General features: G+C 44.2%; 1 protein-coding gene across 40 annotated transcripts in view; it reads right to left on the reverse strand.

Annotated features, from left to right (window-relative positions):
- The window catches only part of ARMH1 (armadillo like helical domain containing 1), a 58,491-nt gene that overhangs the window by 2,775 nt on the left and 36,077 nt on the right, over positions 1 to 19,639 (reverse strand). The gene's annotated exons all lie outside the window — the stretch shown is intronic.

Below are 19,639 nucleotides of genomic sequence, written 5' to 3' on the forward strand. Positions count from 1 at the left end.
CTTCCGGACCCAGGAATGGAATCTGGGTCTCCTGCATTGCAGGCTGATTCCTGCATTGGAGGCAGATTCTTTACTGACAGCTACCAGGAAAATAAGAACATATTTAGGGATAATTCTCTACAATGGAAGAAAGACTTTTGTTGGTAGGTGCAAAGGCACCACACATTATAAGGGAGTATCATGGGACAATGGGCACTGATGGTAGAGAAATACATGCTTTCATGGTTCACTTTGTCCTCTGGTTACCTTTTGTGTCTTAGCAAAGACTTCTGTGAAGAAGAACAATTGAGACTGGTGGTGTGGCCTTTTGAGGTTTCACTTATTTGAAGCTAAGTATGTAGACTTTGTGGACTTCCTAGGTAGCCGAGTGGTAAGGAGTCTACCTGCCAAAGAGACAGTTTCAATCCCTGTGTCGGCAAGATCTCCTGGAAAAGGAAATGGTAACTCACTCCAGTATTCTCTTGCCTGGAAAATCCCATGGACAGAGGAGCCTGGTGGGCTACATAGTCCATGGAGTCACAAAAGAGTCAGACACAACTCAACAACTGAACAACAACAATTCCTGATGTGTAGAAATACAAGTAGGTTCTGAAAAGTAGAAGGTATGACCAACTTGCATTAGAAAGCAGTTTCAAGTTTAAGCTGTAGGTTGGGAAATAGGCTGTCTGGTTCCCTGCCCTCTCAGCTGTTAAGTGAGGCTCTACAGAAGTTATTGGGATTCGTGGATAGCTCAGTTGGTAAAGAATCCGCCTGCGATGCAGGAGACCCTGGTTCAATTCCTGGGTTGGGAAGATTCGCTGGAGAAGGGACAGGCTACCAACTCCAGTATTCTGGCCTGGAGAATTTCATGGACTATATAATCCACGGGGTCACAGAGTTGGACACGACTGAGCGACTTTTTTACTTTTCTTTTTTTCTACAGAAATTATACAGCAAGGTTACTTGTGAACATAGGTGCAAAAATTCTTCACAAAATATTAGCGAATTGAATCCAGCAGTATGTAAAAAGAATAACGTGCCATCTGGGAATGCATGTATATCATCTTCATAGAAAAAAAAAGTTTGACAAAATTAAATATCAGTCTGATAAGAGCTATCTATAGAAAGCTATAACAAGCATCATACCTAATAGATGAAACATTGGAAACTTTCCTTTTCGATGAGAAATAAGGCAACTTCCCACACTTTCCTCTCCAGGAAATCTTTAGTAAAGAGTAAAGGATAAACCATCTGAAGAGAAACCAGAGTACACTTAGCTACATTTGCCACATTAACTGATTATAACTCTCCAAGACTGGTATCTATTCCTGTACTATGGCCACTCCTCCAGGAAAATCTGTAAAAGAGAATTTTGGAAAAGATGTACTATCTTTTTCTAACCTCTGGAAGAATTTGTGTAAACCTAGAATTTTTTTTGTTGAATGTTTGATAGAATTCTCTGAAGCTTCTGATCCTATGGAAAAATTAATTACTGATTAATTTTCTTTAATAGAGGACTATTTGGGCTTTCTCCTTCTAAGTCTGTTTTAGTAAATTTTATTTTCTAGCTGTTTTCATCTAAATTTTCAAACATATTGAAAGAAGTTTTCATTATATCATCAAAAATCATTTTAATGAATGTACCATCTATAATGATGTCACCTTTTAAATTCTTAATATTGATATTATGGGTTTTCTTTTTTTTTGTATCAGTTCCCTTTGCCCTCATAGAGCATGGAAGTGGAAAAGGCAATGGCAACCCACTCCAGTACTCTTGCCTGGAAACTCCCATGGACAGAGGAGCCTGGTAGGCTGCAGTCCATGGGGTCACGAAGAGTCGGACACGACTGAGCGATTTCACTTTCACTTTTCACTTTCATGCATTGGAGAAGGACATGGCAACCCACTCCAGTGTTCTTGCCTGGAGAATCCCAGGGACGGCGGAGCCTGGTGGGCTGCCGTCTATGGGGTCGCACAGAGTCGGACACGACTGAAGCGACTTAGCAGCAGCAGCAGCAGCAGCAGCATGGAAGTAACACAGATGGATTTCATTACAAAGAGGAGTCCTGATTTCAGAGAACCTGAATGCTATACAGTAGTCAGTAAGCACGCCTGCCCTTTGCTATAAAGGGGGAAACTATCTTTATTTTCCAAAGCTGTTTGCCAAACAAACATCCTTGAAAATGTAGTCTGGAATGGAGAGCAGCAAGTATATCGTTTACAATATATGCAGAAATGTGAAAGACCTGTCTCTATTGTCTCCTAGGATTATTTTTCTTTTGCTAGAAGTAATCCTTTAGCAGACATACTGGCTCTGTTCCTGAATTTCCAGGGACAGCATTCAGTCTTTCGTTATTAAGTATAATGTTAGCTGTAGATTTTTTTTCCTGGTAGATGCCTTTTATCAAGTTGGGAAGTTCTTCTCTCTCTATTTTCCTTTTTTTTTTCTTTTGGTCATGCTATGTGGCTTGCAGGATCTTAGTTCCCCAACCAGGGATTAAACTCAGGCCCTTGGAAATGAAAGTGTGGTCCTAACCACTGTACTGCCAGGGAATACCCAGGGAAGCTCTTCTCTAGTCCTATTTTTCTGAGAATTTTTAATTACAAATGAGTGTTGAATTTTGTCACATGCATTTTCTGCACTGATTGATCTAATAATGTGATTTTTCTTCTTTAGCGTGTTAACTTGGTACATTAAATTGGTTGATTTGGGATATCAAACCAGCCTTGCATTGTTGGAATAAACCTTACTTGGTCTCAGCCTGTTTTTCCCAGTCACAGAATCAAAGAATTATTCTCCCAGGAGGAAAATTCTCAAGGATGTCTGGTGCTACCTCTTCCAGTTCTTGGCAGTCTGGGGGCAGGCTTTCTGGGGCAGCCCCTTTCCCTTGTGGGCCAACCTGATTCAGAAACAGCTGGCCACTGCTTCTGCACTTTCTCTTGCATCCAGTTCTACTGAGGTAGCTCTTGCAATCCCAGCTATGCTTCACTCCGACCTCTGATTACTCAGGTATGTTTCTAATTTGGAATCACAGAGACAGCAACAGTGTGGAGGGAAAGCCACCAGCACACTGAGTCTCCCTGCATTCCCCCAAATACTTTTCCACTTGGACAAAAATGAAGCCTGGGATGCCTCTGGACACTTGGTAGCTCTGGTCTAGTGCCACAATCCCCAAGTCTTTCTCACTTGTTCTTTTATTGTTTGGTCATGAAACCTTTTCTTCCTTTTTCTTGAATTAGTGCTGCTTGGTTTTGGGGTCTGAGTAGTTATTTCCTCCTTATATCTGACTACAGGGGCCTGGTCAGCTACAGCACAGCTCACAGTACTAGCTGGGTACTTGTCAGGCACGAGCTGATGGCACCTTAGTGCCAGGATGCCCTGGAAAAACTGCCTCCCTGTACCTCAGAGAGTTCTTCCTGCAGCAAGAAGTGATTTGGTGAACATTCAGGGTAAAAATGAATGGATGAAGATATTTCAGTGAAGTTTCCCTGACCAACAATGGCATTCTCCATCCACGTGGGACTAAGCACTTCAGGAGACAAATATCTGGTTCTGTCTATTTACTTTACACCAATGCTTGAGGCTTAATTGATTATATATCTGCTCCTTGATTATGCATGTAGATCCTTTACAAAATAAAATTTTATTCACTGAATCACTTTTTATTGAGTTTTAAATTTCACAGCTGTCACTGTTTACACCCAAAGTGCTAGTTCCTGCCCAAATGTCTCCAAAAGAACCACAGCCAGTTACAACTCTATACCCTGTGCTAGTTACTCATTATATCAGACTCATTCAGAAAGCAGAAGGAACAGGAACAGGAGACCTTTAGCAGCTTTGCCTGAAGCCTGTGGTGCTGACAACATCCAACTGGCCTAAATTGAAGCTGCCGTGGATTTATTCATTGGTTGATTCATTCATCTAACAAAATACTTCTTGAGCATCTTCTCTGTGCCAGATCCCTGTGCTGGGGTTATCAGGAGGCCTAAGATACAATCCCCGCCCTCAGGGATGACACAGTTCAATGGAGAGTACCAGTAAAGAAACTGGCATTTATGATGTGTTAAAAGAGCCATGGGAAGAGCTGGGCTGGTGTGAGGGCATGTTGAGGGGGTGGAGAAGGTGGCAGTGAACTAGCAAGGCCATGAGGAGAAGAGAAGGAAGGAAGAATGTGGCGGGTGCCATGTTGGATAGTGTGTGCCACCCTGGTGGCCAGGCAAGCTGGGAGGTGTGGCTGGCACACAGGGTGCTAGATCACTGAGTGAGAGCCAAGGCTGTGAGATGGGTGGTAGAGCTAAGACAAGCCAGCCTCAGTTTCTGGAGGCTTTGCATGCACCCACCACCCTATAGAGCAGATGTTTTCTCATCTTTCATTTCAGAGAAGACTTAAGACTCAGGAATATTGACAAGCTTGCCCCAGGTCAAATAGTTAATGAGTAATGAAATAACTCTGTTGGATTCCAAAACTCATATTCTTCTCCATTAAACTAAGCCCCACTGCATCCTCTTTGGTGGAGAACCAGGAAAAGAGATTGTGTGGGCACCATGAGGGAGAGATGGAGGTCAGTGTAGATGTGAGAAATACAAAGACTTGAATTACAGCAGTGGAGACAGAATGGAGAAGGGGGAGCAGATCTGAATGATACTGGGTTAGAGTTGACTGGTCTTGTTAGAAGTTGGTTGAAGGTGGGAACCAAGAGCAGATGATGATTACCCACATGTGTAGCCTGGGTTGACTGGGTGCTTTTTTTTGCTGAGACTAGGACCTCAGAAAATGAAAGGTTTGGAGTAGGAAAATCAGGATTCTAATACTGAACGTGGTCAGTGACATCTAGGGGGAGATGTCTAGAAGGCAAGTGAATATGAGGGTCAGGTCCTCAGGCTCAGGAGAGAGATTTCAGCTGCACAGCAGCCACCCAGCCACTCTGACCCTCAACCACAAAACCAAAGTAATAGGTGATGCCTGCCTCATCAGCTTGTTGTGAGGACTTGGTGAGTAAAGAGCTAGAGCAGTACTGAGCATATAGTCAATAATTCTATATAAAGGTGTCATTGTTGTTCGGTCTCTAAGTCGTGTTGACTCTTTGGGACCCCATGGACTGCAGCATGCCCGGCTTCCCTGTCCTTTACTATCTCCCAGAGTTGGCTCAAACTCATGTCCATTGAGTCGGTGATGCCATCCAACCATCTCATCCTCTGTTGCCCCTTCTCCTTTTGCCTTCAATCTTTCCCAGCAGCAGGGTCTTTTCCAATGAGTCGGGTCTTCGCATCAGTTGGTCAAAGTACTGGAACTTCAGCTTCAGCATCAGTCCTTCCAGTGAATATTCAGGGTTGATTTCCTTTAGGACTGACTGGTTTGAACTCTTTGCTATCCAAGGGACTCTTGAGAGTTTTCTCCAGCGCCACAATTCGAAAGCATCAATTCTTCGGCACTCAGCTTTCTTTATGGTCCAACTCTCACATCCATACATGACTACTGGAAAAACCATAACTTTGATCGTATGAACCTTTGTTGGCAGAGTGATGTTTCTGCTTTTTAACATGCTCTCTCGGTTTGTCATAGCTTTTCGTCCAAAGAGCAACCATCTTTTAATTTCATGGCTGCACCCACCATTCACAGTGATTTTGGAGCCCAAGAAAATTAAATCTGTCACTGTTTCCACTTTTCCCCCATCTATTTGTGAGCTATGATTATTTCCTTCTTCTTTTTTTTTAGGGGGCTACTCTCCTATGGTACTCAAACCCCTCATGTGCATGAAATGAGACTGGAATGATTACCTTCTGACCAGGAGTTGTTCCCTGGAAGCTAAACTTACTGGATTGTCTTACTTTTGTATATTTGAAATGTAAATATGTACCAAAAGAACTTTGCCATGAAAAGCAACATATTTAGTATCAGCATGGTTGTAACTCACTTTTATTAAACTTTGTTGTTGTTGTTTAGTCACTGTGTTGTGTCCAACTCTTTTGCCACCCTGTGAAAAAAGGCTCTTCTATAGCCTGCAAGGCTCCTCTCTCCATGGGATTTCCCAGGCAAGAATACTGGAGTGGGTTGCCATTTCCTGCTCCAAGAGCTATTATTTCTATCATTATACATGGTAATTAAAACCACGGGAGTGGGTGAGGTGCCACAGAACCAAAAAAGAAGAGAAGAGAAGATGACCTGGGATTGAATCCTAGGAGAAAAAGAAACCAATACCTAAGGGACTGGTGGAAGAACAGGAATGTATGAAGGGCTAAGAAGTAGTATCCAGAGAGAAAGGAGGAAGCCAGGACAGTGTGGGTCTGGGAAGGAAGGGATCAGAGTCCTCAGGGAGGAGAATATGATCAGGAGGGTTTGGAGTTGAGAGCTCATGCCCAGTGAGGCTGAGAAGAAGCTCTGCAGGGCTCATGCCCATTAATTTGACAAGTAACACATTGGGTACCTGTCAACTACAGCGTTGGCACTGACTGAGACAGCAGTAAACAAAATATGCAAGGAACATGCCACCGACGCTTGAAGGAAACTACAGTGCAAGGGGAAGGATTCCTCCAATCCAAAGAGGAACCACAGAGCCCACAGCCTGTCAGCTCCGAAAGAAAGCTCTGTGATCACCTGTCTGATAGATGCAGAAACCCAGAACAAAAACTTCCCCGGGGGATCTCAGTGAATAGCAGACAGAGCTGTAGCAGCAGGCTTCATGTTTGTGTGTCTCAGAAATGGCCCTGCATCTGGGAATTGTTGCTCTGTCAGGCAACCGTTTCCAGCGCTCTCAGCTCTGATGAAGTTAGTTTTTACAATTCTTTGCTCCTAGAGCTGGCGAAAACCAGTGTCCTGTCCTTTTCTTCACACCCAGGCAAGACTGCCACCTACTGGTCACACTTAAGAAGTCCGCCTCAGTGCCATCCATAGAGAGCTTTGCTTCCTTTTCCAGTAGAGCTGGGGAATGGCTAACCACTGCAGTATTCTTGCCCTGGAAATCCCATGTATAGAGGAGCCTGGAGGGCTACACTCCATGGGGTCATAAAAAGTCAGACACAACTGAACGACTTTCACCAAAATCTCACTTATCGCAAGGTGCGGACCAGAAAGAAATATGTCCACAAATGTCCTCCTTTGAAGAGGAGGAACCCAATTCTCTACTCCCCTTGTGTGTGGGGTCAGCTTAGTGACTGCCTTCCAATGAAGAGAGTAAAACAGAGGTGACATATGCAGCTTCTGAAATTAGATTATAAAAGATACCGGAGCTTCCTCTTTGCTGTCTCTTGGATCACTTGCTCCAGGAGAAGCCAGCTGACATGTTGTCAGAACACTCAAGCAGCCCTATAGCAAGATCCATGTGGTGAAGAACAGAGGCTTCCTGCTGACAGCCAGCACTAGCTTGCCAAGTGAGTAAGTGAGCCACCCTGGAAGTGGGTCCTCCAGGCCTGGTCATGCCTTTGGATGATGATAGCCCCAGCTGACCACCTGACTGCGACCATATGACACACCTTGAGCCAGAACCACTCAGTTAAGCTGCTCCCAGATTCCTGATCCACAAAAACTGTGGGAGATAATAAATGTTCATCTTTTTTTTTTAGCTACTGGATTTTAGGGTGATTTATTATATAAGCAATAGGTAATGAATATAGATGAACTGATTTAACAGATTTTGTGGATTTCTGCAAAGTTTGAATATAATGTCTTTCATGTTGCCTTCATGGCAGCATTTTAAGGAATCTTCATTTGTCTTTGCCTGAGCTCTCTGAGGCTGCAGTGGCAATGGGTAGGGGCAAGAAGGGGAGACCTGATGAGGGAACTTGCTGGAGGTCACCATGCTACATGGCCTAGACTGCCCATCCTTGAGAGAAGAGGGGGTGGGAGGGGGTTCGGCAGAGAAAGGGAGGGCAAGGGCCAGAGAAGGGGGCCAATGAAGGGTAGGAAGTGGGTATGGAGGGGCAGAACTTCTGAAAACTCAGAAGTTCTGGCTTCTCCCAGCTCTCTTAGGCCCTACCAATACAACCAAGAGGAGCTGCTATACACTTTAACTTTTTTATTTTTATGTTTTGACTGCCCTGGGTCTTCATTGTGGTGCTTGGGCCTCTCTAGTTGTGATGCTCGGGCTTCGTTGCCCCACAGCATGTGGGATCTTAGTTCGATCCCCAGGGATCGAACCTGTGTTCCCTGTATTGGAAGGCAGATTCTTAACCACTGGACTACCAGGGATATCCTTATACTTTAAATATTTAAAGTAAACATATTTTCAGTAAGTTGGTGATTTGGTGAACTGGGCACTCAGCAAATTGGTCGTCTGGTCAGTTGATTTTTGGGTAAGCATACATTTGGCAAATTAATTTATACTGATGGGTCAGTTTCTTATTAAGTCATACATAGTAATTTTTAATGATGCTAAGATAATAATTTATTTGTAACAGATACTAATATATTTACCCACACAGATATATATTTCAGATTCCCAAAAGAATTAATTTCTCCTTCCAAAAAAGTTTGTGACTTTGACATTTCTCTTCTTCACGGAGGGAGACCAGTGAGTGATGATTAAGTCCCCATCTGCCACTAATTCCTGGAACAGCAATCCTCCCTGGGAGGAAACTGCCATTTTTCACTTCAGAGTCATTATAAATGGAGATAAATTCCAGGCAGGACCACTTTGGAGAAGTCCCCCCTTAATTTTAATTTTGACTCTTTTAGGTTGAATGGGATCATTATTAAAAGAAATTCTAAAATCTTAATTCTATGGGGAAAAAAAATCCTCAGAAATTAGCGGATGTAGGCGTCAGAACCCTTTCCCCGGTTATTTCTATGAGAAAGTGAATAACAGACGAGAATAGACAATCAGAATCTGCTGCAGTGGGGACCAGAAAGCCATGGCTTGGTCCCGGTTTCCTCTTCCACTCTTTGTAAAAACCTGGAAGGGCAGGGCATTCCCCACGACCTTCAAGACGGGGCTCCCGGGGCTCCCTGAACCACAGCTCCTCCCAGGGCCCCTGCATGGCTGTGGGGGAGATGTAATGTTACAAAATCCAGCTCAGCCAGACAGACATATTTTAGGAAACTGCCTGAGAATATTGAGACAGGGAAGAAAGAGGAAGAAAAAGAAGCTTATCTCACCTAGACAGACATAGAGCCAGCACCACACGTGTGCCCCAGGTGCCACAAGTCCCACTGTCGTCGTTTTAAAACTTGGTCATAAAATTATCTGATCCTCCTCCCATCAAGAGGTAGAAGCTGCTTGCTTCCCTTGAGTCTGGGCAGGAAGTGACGCTATGTGACTTATGAAGCTAGGTCAAGAAATGCCATGCAGCTTTGGTTGGGAATGTCTTGGAAGCTTGCTCAGGCTGCCCCCTCTTGGAATCCGGCCACTGAGCTCAGAGAAGCCTAAGCCACAGAGCTACAGGGAGAGGCCACATGAAGGTGTGCTGCAGGGCACAGGCCCAGCTCTGAGTCCCACCTTCAAGACCCAGCACAAGTCCCAGTCTGCTGGTGCAGCTCAAGGCTGGGACTAGGGCAAGGCAAGTGAGGCATCTGCCTGTGTTGCAAAATTTAAGGGAAGGGCCAAAATCCAGTAATCAAGAAAGATACTTTTTAATGCAATTCAAAAATGAATGCAAGGGACTTCCCTGGTTGTCCAGTAGTTGCGAATCTGCCTCCCAATGCAGGGAACGAGGGGTTGATCCCTGATCAGGGAACTAAGATCCCACAAAGCTGAGGAGCACTAAGCCCTCAAACCACAACTAGAGAGGCCCACATGCCACAACGACCGAGCCCCTGTGCTCTAGAGCCTGTGCTCTGCAACAAGAGAAGCCACCACAATGAGAAGCCTGCATGCGGCAATGAAGACCCAGTGCAGCCAAAAAAAAAAAAAAAAGCAAAACAATTTATGATGAACAACCTATCGAAATGTTATATAAAAACAGAATCGGTAAGGGCTTCCCTGGTGGTACAGTGGATGAGAATCCACCTGCCAATGTGGGGGACACAGGTGCAATCCTCGGTCTGGGAAGACTCCACATGCTGCAGAGCAACCAAGTCCTTGTGCCACAACTACTGAGCCTGTGCCCTAGAACCCACCAGCTGCAACTGCTGAATCCTGTGTGCTTAACACTTGTGCTCCAAAACAAGAGAAGTCACCTCAAAGAGAAGCCTGCACACTGCAACAAAGACCCCTGTTTGCTGCATCTGGAGAAAACTGCATGCAGCAATGAAGACCCAGTGCAACCAAAAATAAAAACGAAAACAAAAAAACACAGCATCAGTAAGAGTGCCACATGGAGCCATACTGGAGCCTGAGACAAAAGGAAAAATCAGTAAGTAATGCTCACTAGTTTCACTCTAGTTCCTGCTGTGGCCCCCGTTGTCTTTCAGCTGAGGCCCTGGATATCATGGAGCAGAGATAATTTATCCCTGCTACATCATGTTCAAATTCCTGACCTACATAATATGTGACAGTAAAATAGTGATCGTTTTACGACACAAAAGTTGGCATGGCTTGTTATAAGAAGTAGGTAACCAGAATACCGGAAAAGGCAATGGCACCCCACTCCAGTACTTTTGCCTGGAAAATCCCATGCACGGAGTGGCCTGGTAGGCTGCAGTCCATGGGATTGCTAAGAGTCGGACACGACTGAGCGACTTCACTTTCAGTTTTCATTTTCATGCATTGGAGAAGGAAATGGCAACCCACTCCAGTGTTCTTGCCTGGAGAATCCCAGGGACGGGGGAGCCTGGTGGGCTGCCGTCTGTGGGAAACCCACAGAGTCGGACACGACTGAAGTGACTTAGCAGCAGCAGCAGCAGCAACCAGAATATCCATCCTCTGCTTGAGAATCTTACCATTTCCTACCTTCCTTCTCTTTTCCCTCTTCTGAACACTTGCCTTGTTTCTAAGAACTCGCAGAAAGAGTCACTTAAGACACACAGCCTCCATGTAGCCATCTAGGCTGAAAAAACTAGGTATTTCAAATTCTATTCCCATTATCATGACTGTTAGTACAAATTAGGGTATACACAATTCAGTCATCTCAATTTATTCGGTTCAACAAATATTTAAGAGCTTACTCTTGCTAGTGCCCTTTAGGCATTAGGGATACAACAGTAAACAGAGAAGATGAAGTCTCAGCTCTTCTGGAATGGACTTTCTAACAGAGGACAGACAATAAACAAATAAATGAGGTCATTTTCGAAGGAGATAAATGCTATGATGTAAGATGATGGAGAAAGACCTAGAGGGATGGTGGGAAGGAATGGGGAAGCTTAGAGAGAGTGGTTGGAAGGCCTCTCTCAGAAGTGACGTCTGAGATGACAACTTGAAATTTGAGAAGTTGACCATCAATTCAAGGCCTAGGGCTTTGCAAGCCATGGCAAGTATACAGTTCAGGCCAGGTTCAATGGGAAGCTAAGGAGTGATGTTGCCTAGTTTATGTTTTAAAAATGATAGTGACTATAGTAGGGGAATGGACTGCAGGGGCCCAGAATGGAAGCAGAAAGATAAACTAGAAGACAGTGAGAGAATCAAACAACACTCAGTTGTGGATGTGACTGGTGATGGAAGTAAAGTCCAATGCCGTAAAGAGCAATATTGTATCGGAACCTGGAATGTTAGGTCCATGAATCAAGGCAAATTGGAAGTGGTCAAATAGGAGATGGCAAGAGTGAACGTCAACATTTTAGGAATCAGCGAACTAAATGGACTAGAATGGGTGAATTTAACGCAGATGACCATTATATCTACTACTGTGGGCAAGAATCCCTTAGAAGAAATGGAGTAGCCGTCATAGTAAACAAAAGAGTCCAAAATGCAGTACTTGGATGCAATCTCAAAAATGACAGAATGATCTCTGTTCATTTCCAAGGCAAACCATTCAATATTACAGTAATCCAAGTCAATGCCCCGACCAGTAATGCTGAAGAAGCTGAAGTTGAATGGTTCTATGAAAACCTACAAGACCTTCTAGAAGTAACATCCAAAAAAGATGTCCTTTTCATTATAGGGGACTGGAATGCAAAAGTAGGAAGCCAAGAAATACTTGGTGAAAGAAAGTGAAAAGTGAAGTTGCTCAGTCGTGTTCAACTCTTTGCGACCCCATGGACTGTAGCCCACCAGGCTCCTCCATTCATGGAATTTTCTAGGCAATAGTACTGGAGTGGGTTGCCATTTCTTTCTCCAGGGGATCTTCACGACCCAGGGATCGAACCTGGGTCTCTCACATTGCGGACAGATGCTTTACCGTCTGAGCCACCAGGGAATCCCAACCAACTCTTTGTGACCCCAAGGGCTATATAGTCCATGGGATTTTCCAGGCCAGAATATTGGAGTGGGTAGCAGTTCCCTTCTCCAGGGGATCTTCCCAACCCAGGGATCAAACCCAGGCCTCCTGCATTGCAGGCAGATTCTTTACCAGCTGAGCCACAAGGGAAGCCCTGAAATACTTGGAGTAACAGGCAAATTTGACCTTAGAGTACAGAATGAAGCAGGGCAAAGGGTAATAGAGTTTTGCCAAGAGAATGCACTGGTCATAGCAAACACCCTCTTCCAACAACACAAGAGAAGACTCTACACATGAACATCACTAGATGGTCAATACTGAAATCAAATTGATTATATTCTTTGCAGCCAAAGATGGAGAAGCTCTATACAGTCAACAAAAACAAAACCAGGAGCTGACTGTGGCTCAGATCATGAACTCCTTATTGCCAAATTCAGATTTAAATTGAAGAAAGTAGGGAAAACCACTAGACTATTCAGGTACGACCTAAATCAAATCCCTTACAATTATACAGTGAAAGTGAGAAATAGATTCAAGGGATTAGATCTGATAGACAGAGTGCCTGAAGAACTATGGACAGAGGTTTGTGACATTGTACAGGAGGCAGGGATCGAGACCATCCTCAAGAAAAAGAAATGCAAAAAGGCAAAATTGCTGTCTGAGGAGGCCTTACAAATAGCTGTGAAAAGAAGAGAAGAGAAAGGCAAAGGAGAAAAAGGAAAGATATACCCATTTGAATGCAGAGTTCCAAAGAATAGCAAGGAGAGATAAGAAAGCCTTCCTCAGTGATCAGTGCAAAGAAATAGAGGAAAACAATAGAATGGGAAAGACTAGAGATCTCTTCAAGAAAATTAGAGATACCAAGGGAACATTTCATGCAAAGATGGGCACAATAAAGGACAGAAATGGTATGGACCTAACAGAAGCAGAAGATATTAGGAAGAGGTGGCAAGAATACACAGAAGAATTGTACAAAAAAGATCCTCACAACCTAGATAATCATGATGGCGTGATCACTCACCTAGAGCCAGACATCCTGGAATGTGAAGTCAAGTGGGCCTTAGGAAAAATCACTACAAACAAAGCTAGTGGAGGTAATGGAATTCCAGTTGAGCTATTTCAAATCCTAAAAGATGATGCTGTGAAAGTGCTGCACTCAAAATGCCAGTAAATTTGGAAAACTCAGCAGTGGCCATAGGACTGGAAAATGTCAGTTTTCATTCCAATCCCAAAGAAAGGCAATGCCAAAGAATGTTCAAACTACTGCACAATTGCACTCATTTCACACGCTAGCAAAGTAATGCTCAAAATTCTCCAAGCCAGGCTTCAACAGTACATAAACAAGGAACTTCCAGATGTTCAAGCTGGATTTAGAAAAGACAGAGGAATCAGATATCAAATTGCCAACATCCATTGGATTATCAAAAAAGCAAGAGAGTTCCAGAAAACATCTATTTCTGCTTTATTGACTGCCAAAGACTTTGACTGTGTGGATCAAAACAAACTGTGGAAAATTCTTAAAGAGATGATAATACCAGACCACCTGACCTGCCTCTTGAGAAACCTGTAAGCAGATCAGGAAGCAACAGTTAGAACTGGACAAGGAACAACAGACTGTTTCCAAATCGGGAAAGGAGTACGTCAAGGCTGTATATTGTCACCCTGCTTATTTAGCTTATATGCAGAGTACATCATGAGAAATGCTGGGCTGGATGAAGCACAAGCTGGAATCAAGATTGCTGGAAGAAATATCAATAACCTCAGATACGCAGATGACACCACCATTATGCAGAAAGTGAAGAAGAACTAAAGAGCCTTCTGATGAAGGTGAAAGAAGAGAGTGAAAAAGTTGGCTTAAAAGTCAACATTCAGAACACTAAGATCATGGCATCTGGTCCCATTGCTTCATGGAAAATAGTAGGGAAACAAGGGAAACAGTGAGAGACTTTATTTTGGGGGGCTCCAAAATCACTGCAGATGGTGACTGCAGCCATGAAGTTAAAAGACGCTTGCTCCTTGGAAGACAAGTTACAACCAACCTAGACAGCATATTAAAAAGCAGAGACATTACTTTGCCAACAAAGGTCTGTCTAGTCAAAGCTATGGTTTTTCCAGTAGTCATGTCTGGATGTGAGAGTTGGACTATAAAGAAAGCTGAGTGCCAAAGAATTTATGCTTTTGAACTACAGTGTTGGAGAAGACTCCCTTGGACTGCAAGGAGATCCAATTAGTCCATCCTAAAGGAAATCAGTTCTGAATATTCATTGGAAGGACTGATGCTGAAGCTGAAACTCCAATACTTTGGCCACCAAGAACTGACTCATTGGAAAAGACCTTGATGCTTGGAAAGATTGAAGGCGGGAGAAGGGGACAACAGAGGATGAGATGGTTGGATGGCATCACCGACTCAGTGGACAAGAGTTTGAGTAAACTCCGGGAGTTGGTGATGGACAAGGAGGCCTGGCGTGCTGCAGTCCATGGGGCTGCAAAGAGTCGGACACGACTGAGTGACTGGACTGAAATGAATTGAGAGAGCCAATTCCTAGGCATGTTGAGAAGAATTCCAGGGTCCCTGAGGAGGAGAAGGGGGTCTGGGGCTCTCAAGGAGGAGATAGGGGTCTGGAATTCTCAAGGAGGAGGAAAGGACAAATGTTTTTTCCTACATTCCTTAGTAAGGATTATATAACAATAATGTATTCTGGTTGAGGACATGTTTCTCCTTCCTGAAAACCTTCTGACTAATCCTGTTATCTTAAAATGTATATTATGGGAGTGGGTCTAGTAAGGTCTTTACAACCTTGAGACATTCTTTTGATTTATTGTAATAACCAATTAAAAAGTATATAATTCCCTTGCTAAGCCTAGGGATTGGGGCACTCTCCATCCCCTTCTGAGGTCTGTGTCAGAAGCTTTGTCTGTCCCTGCCTCACTTTAATAAAACTCTGCTACACAAAACCTCTTGAGTGATCAAGGCTGGTCCTGAAGTGAAATCTTCTTTGGAGATCACAAATCTGAGACCGTTCACTGTAAGCTATCATCTTGGGTGCTCATCCGGGATCTTCAGAACAAGGTAAGAGCACTCAGAGCGCTAGACTCTCTGCTTTCTCAGTACACACGTTTTCTGCTTTACTAACTACAGTGTGCTTGTGTGAATGAATGACACGCCCTGCATGAAGCAAGTGACGAGCCCTGTTCTGCGGTTTTGCGGTGCCTCTTAATGACTGAAGGCAGCCCCAGAAAGGGGAAACCTGTCGGGGGATTAATCCGACCTGCCAATGCCAAGAGATACCCAAGGTTCCTGGGAGGGGAGCGGCCAGAAATGGGTGAAGTATGTGGACCGAACTTTCCTTTCTCGGTCACCTTTTCCTGGTCTCTTTGACCATTTCATAATTGCTTGGGGAATTAGAACTGCTAACCTGTCGGATCATAGACTTTCAAGGGACTTGTGATCCATGCTGTTACTATGCGCTTTTACTTAGACCCCATGTATGGAAGCACCTAGCCTTGCTAGGAGCCGAAAATTACAAGAGTACATTTGGGAGTGAGGCAGAGCTCTAGCTCTAGGAATGTCTCTCAGGCTAGAGGTCACTCTCTTGGCTGCCTCAGAGGCCAGAGACCTGAAAGTGAGTCTTTGTTATGGCTGTGCCTCCGATCTATGTGGATAGAAGCACTGCTGGTGACCATAAGGTTTTTGAGGACACAGATTGGGACTTGCAGGATCTGGTCAGATTGGCAGTGCAATGGGCTTCTTCCTTTGGTAGCACTAGCTCTTAGTGGACCAGACGAGGCTCTTTAGTGGCTTTTGTCCCAACTCCTTAGATATTCTTTCTGTGGGATCTGTGGGAATGAACTGGAAGGACTGACCCTAATAACTTGAGGGCAAAAATAACTTCTTCCTCACTGGCCAGCCCTTCACCATCTCTTTTGCTATCACTTATACTGGTGTGGCGGAGAAGGCAATGGCACCCCACTCCAGTACTCTTGCCTGGAAAATCCCATGGACGGAGGAGCCTGGTAGGCTGCAGTCCATGGGGCCGCTAAGAGTCAGACACGACTGAGCGACTTCACTTTCACTTTTCACTTTCATGCATTGGAGAAGGAAATGGCAATCCACTCCAGTGTTCTTGCCTGGAGAATCCCAGGGACGGCGGAGCCTGGTGGGCTGCCGTCTATGGGGTCGCACAGAGGCGGACACGACTGAAGCGACTTAGCAGCAGCAGCAGCAGCAGCATATTGGTGTGGTGATGCTCAGAAGGAATATATTGGTTTTATGTTTGTACCGGTTTTATTGTGGTCAAGAATATACTCAGAGTTGTGCACAGGCACTCAGGAGATGAATGTTTCCCCTAGCAGTCTTAGCTTGGGAGGCATTCTGGAAGGTTACTCTGATTGCACCCTGGGTGGCAACAGAGGCAAGCAAGGTTTTAATGGTGAGGAACTGGACATTAGTCTGGGATGTCATCAGGTCTACCCCTGGTGCATCTCCACCCTGCCTCGGTGGTAGAGCCCGGAGGGACAAGTACAGTGCCTGCATCCGTAAGGAACAAAGTCCGACCAGGGAAGGAAAGCTTCAGTGTAAAGTCTGTCTATACCCCCATCTAGAGCAGGGAGGGATACCTCCGGTAGAAAGATGCGCTGGTCTTTTTTTTTTTTTCTCTCTTACAGATGGCAGCTAACAATTCCAGCCTTGCTCCTTTGAACTGTATCTTGAAAAACTAGGACAAGTTTGATCCCCAGAGTTTAAAAAAGACATGCCTGATCTTCTGTGATTCTGAATGGCCACGGTATCCATTGGAGGATGGCGAATGGTGGCTGGTTGGAGGGTCTCTTAATTATAATACTGTTTTACAATTAGACTGGTTCTGTAGAAAACAAGGGAAAGGGGTAGAAGTAGCATATATGTTGCCCTTTTTCTCTCTGGGAGACCTGCTGGACTTATGTCTTAAGGGTATAGATTTGGATATGAAAGCTTCAGCTCCCTCCTGTCCTCCTACTTTGCCCCCACACCTGGGGCTCCAAAATGAGCAAACTGAAAGTCAGGGAACACTCCCAGGAAGGGTTGCCTTGGTCTCAGTAAAAACCCAAACTGAGATTCAAACTGCCCAAGTAGAGTTCTAAACAACCCCAAGGGCCTCACCAGCAACCTCGTATCTGAGCAGAGAATTAGATGCAGTGCCACCTGGGTGGCCACACTGAGTATAATCGGGGCAACTGCTTTATTTGCACTTGAAGCTCTCAAAATAATCAATGGGTGAAATCTTACTGTACTGATTTCTCATGATGGGAGTGGAATCTTAAACTCTAAGGTTAATACTTGGATGACAGACAGTAGGCTTTAAAGGCGGAGCCACTGTCACTCTGAAGGCTGACAGTAGGCTTCTCAAATATCCGTCATTGTTGTTAGAAGGACCAATAACTAAGCTTAAAGTTTATGGAAACTTAAATCCTGCCACTTTCCTTCCTGAGAAAGAAAATGAATTACCTGATCACAATTGTTTCCAATTTCTAACTTTAAACTATGCGGCTCAGGAAGATCTGACGGATACCCCACTAGACAATCCTGACCTGGAAATATTTACAGATGGCAGTTCTTTTGTTCAGGATGGGAAGCGTAAAGCAGGTTATGCTGTGGTGACAGCTGAACAGGTTTTAGAAGCAAAATCTCTGCCCCAGGGAATGGGTGCTCAGCTAGAGGAGCTTGTGGCTCTGACCCGAGCTCTAGAGTTAAGCAAAGGGCAGCGAGTAAATATCTACACTGATTCTAAGTATGCTTATTTGACTTTACATGCTCATGCTGAAATATGGAAAGAAAGACAGTTTAAAATGGCAACAGGAGAACCTATTAAGCATTTCAGAGAGACTGAGAGACTTTTAACTGTATATATTGTTCTAAAGAAGTAGCTGTTATGCATTGCAAAGGGCACAGCAGGGACAGGTAGCTGAAGTTAATCAGCTGGCTGACTGTCAAGCCAGAAAGGCGGCGCATTACGGAAACCCCTTCGCTGCTGCAGACACCTTTGATCTGAACAGGTCCTGTAGAACAGGAAAAACCACAATATGCTAAGCAAGAATTAAAAAGATATGAGAAAAGAGGAGCAAAGATTAATGATAAAGGATAGTTATAGTCTGAGGATGGATGATTAATAATTCCTGAAAATGCTCAATGGAAAATTCTTAAGAGTTTATACCAGAGTTTTCATTTAGGTGTTGAGAGTACTTACCAGATGGCTTCTCGTTTGTTTGAAGGTAGAAGTGTAACGAAAACTTTAAAGAACATTATCAAAAGATGTGAGGTTTGTCAGAAAAATAACCCAAAGACTGAAAAGCTAGCAAAATCTGGGTTACAATGAAGTGGAAAATATCCTGGAGAGGCCTGGGAAATTGGTTTTACTCATTGCCAAAAGCAAAGGGATATTCTTGCTTAAAAGTTTGGATGGATTCTTGCTTGCTAGATGGATTGAGGCTTTTCCCTGTCATAGTGAACAGGCTAAGGAGGTTATAAGAATTTTAATCCACGAAATTATTCCCAGGTTTGGGCTGCTACAGAGCCTTCAGAGTGACAGTGGCTCCGCCTTTAAAGCTGCTGTAACTCAGGGGGTGTCAAAAGCTCTAGGAATAGAATAGAATATTACTTACACTGTTCCTGGAGACCCCAATCCTCAGGAAAGGTTGAAAAAGCTAATGACATTATTAAGAGGCATCTGCACAAATTAACTCAAGAGACACAGGACAATTGGCTTAAAGTTCTACCCACAGCATTAATGAGGTCTTGAACTGCTCCCCAAAAGGAGGAACTGTCCCCCTTTGAATGTATTTATGGAAGACCCTTCTTATGCACAGACATTGTTATAGACTCTGAAGTCTTGGAATTAGCTAATTATGTAACTCAGCTCTCAGCTTTTCAACGGGCATTAATGGAACTCTGGGAGGTGACTCCTGACCCAGCCTCTGAGTCAAGCAAGCCTCTCTTTGAGCCAGGAACTGAGGTCCTGATAAAAACATTGGGATCTGGGGGCCAATCTCTCGAGCCTCTCTGGGAAGGCCCTTACCAGGTTATTCTTTCTTTTCCCACAGCAGTCAAAGTGCCAGGAATTGATTTGTGGGTACATCACACTCGAGTTAAGAGATGGCACCCTGGCCAGAACTAAGTGATGTCATTTTATGCCTTTACTTGCTATGCTCTGGCTTTGTACTTTTCAGATGGGCCTGATAATCTACGTGAGCCTGCTTCTGCTAACTCCAAAAATCCTGGGTCTGCCGTTTGATCCTCAAGACAATGCCTTCCTGTCCTGGGCTCACTCCTATGCTGCATTCCACAATCGGTCTAACTGCTGGGTCTGCGGAGCAGTCCCTTCTTCATCAGTGGAAGGTTTCCTGTGGTGGGTTTCTCCACTTCAAGGAAAGGACTTCCTT

The sequence above is a fragment of the Giraffa tippelskirchi genome, chromosome 5, assembly GCF_054371585.1.
Source record: "Giraffa tippelskirchi isolate mGirTip1 chromosome 5, T2T-mGirTip1v1.2.pri, whole genome shotgun sequence".
In the NCBI taxonomy this organism is placed as follows: domain Eukaryota; kingdom Metazoa; phylum Chordata; class Mammalia; order Artiodactyla; family Giraffidae; genus Giraffa; species Giraffa tippelskirchi.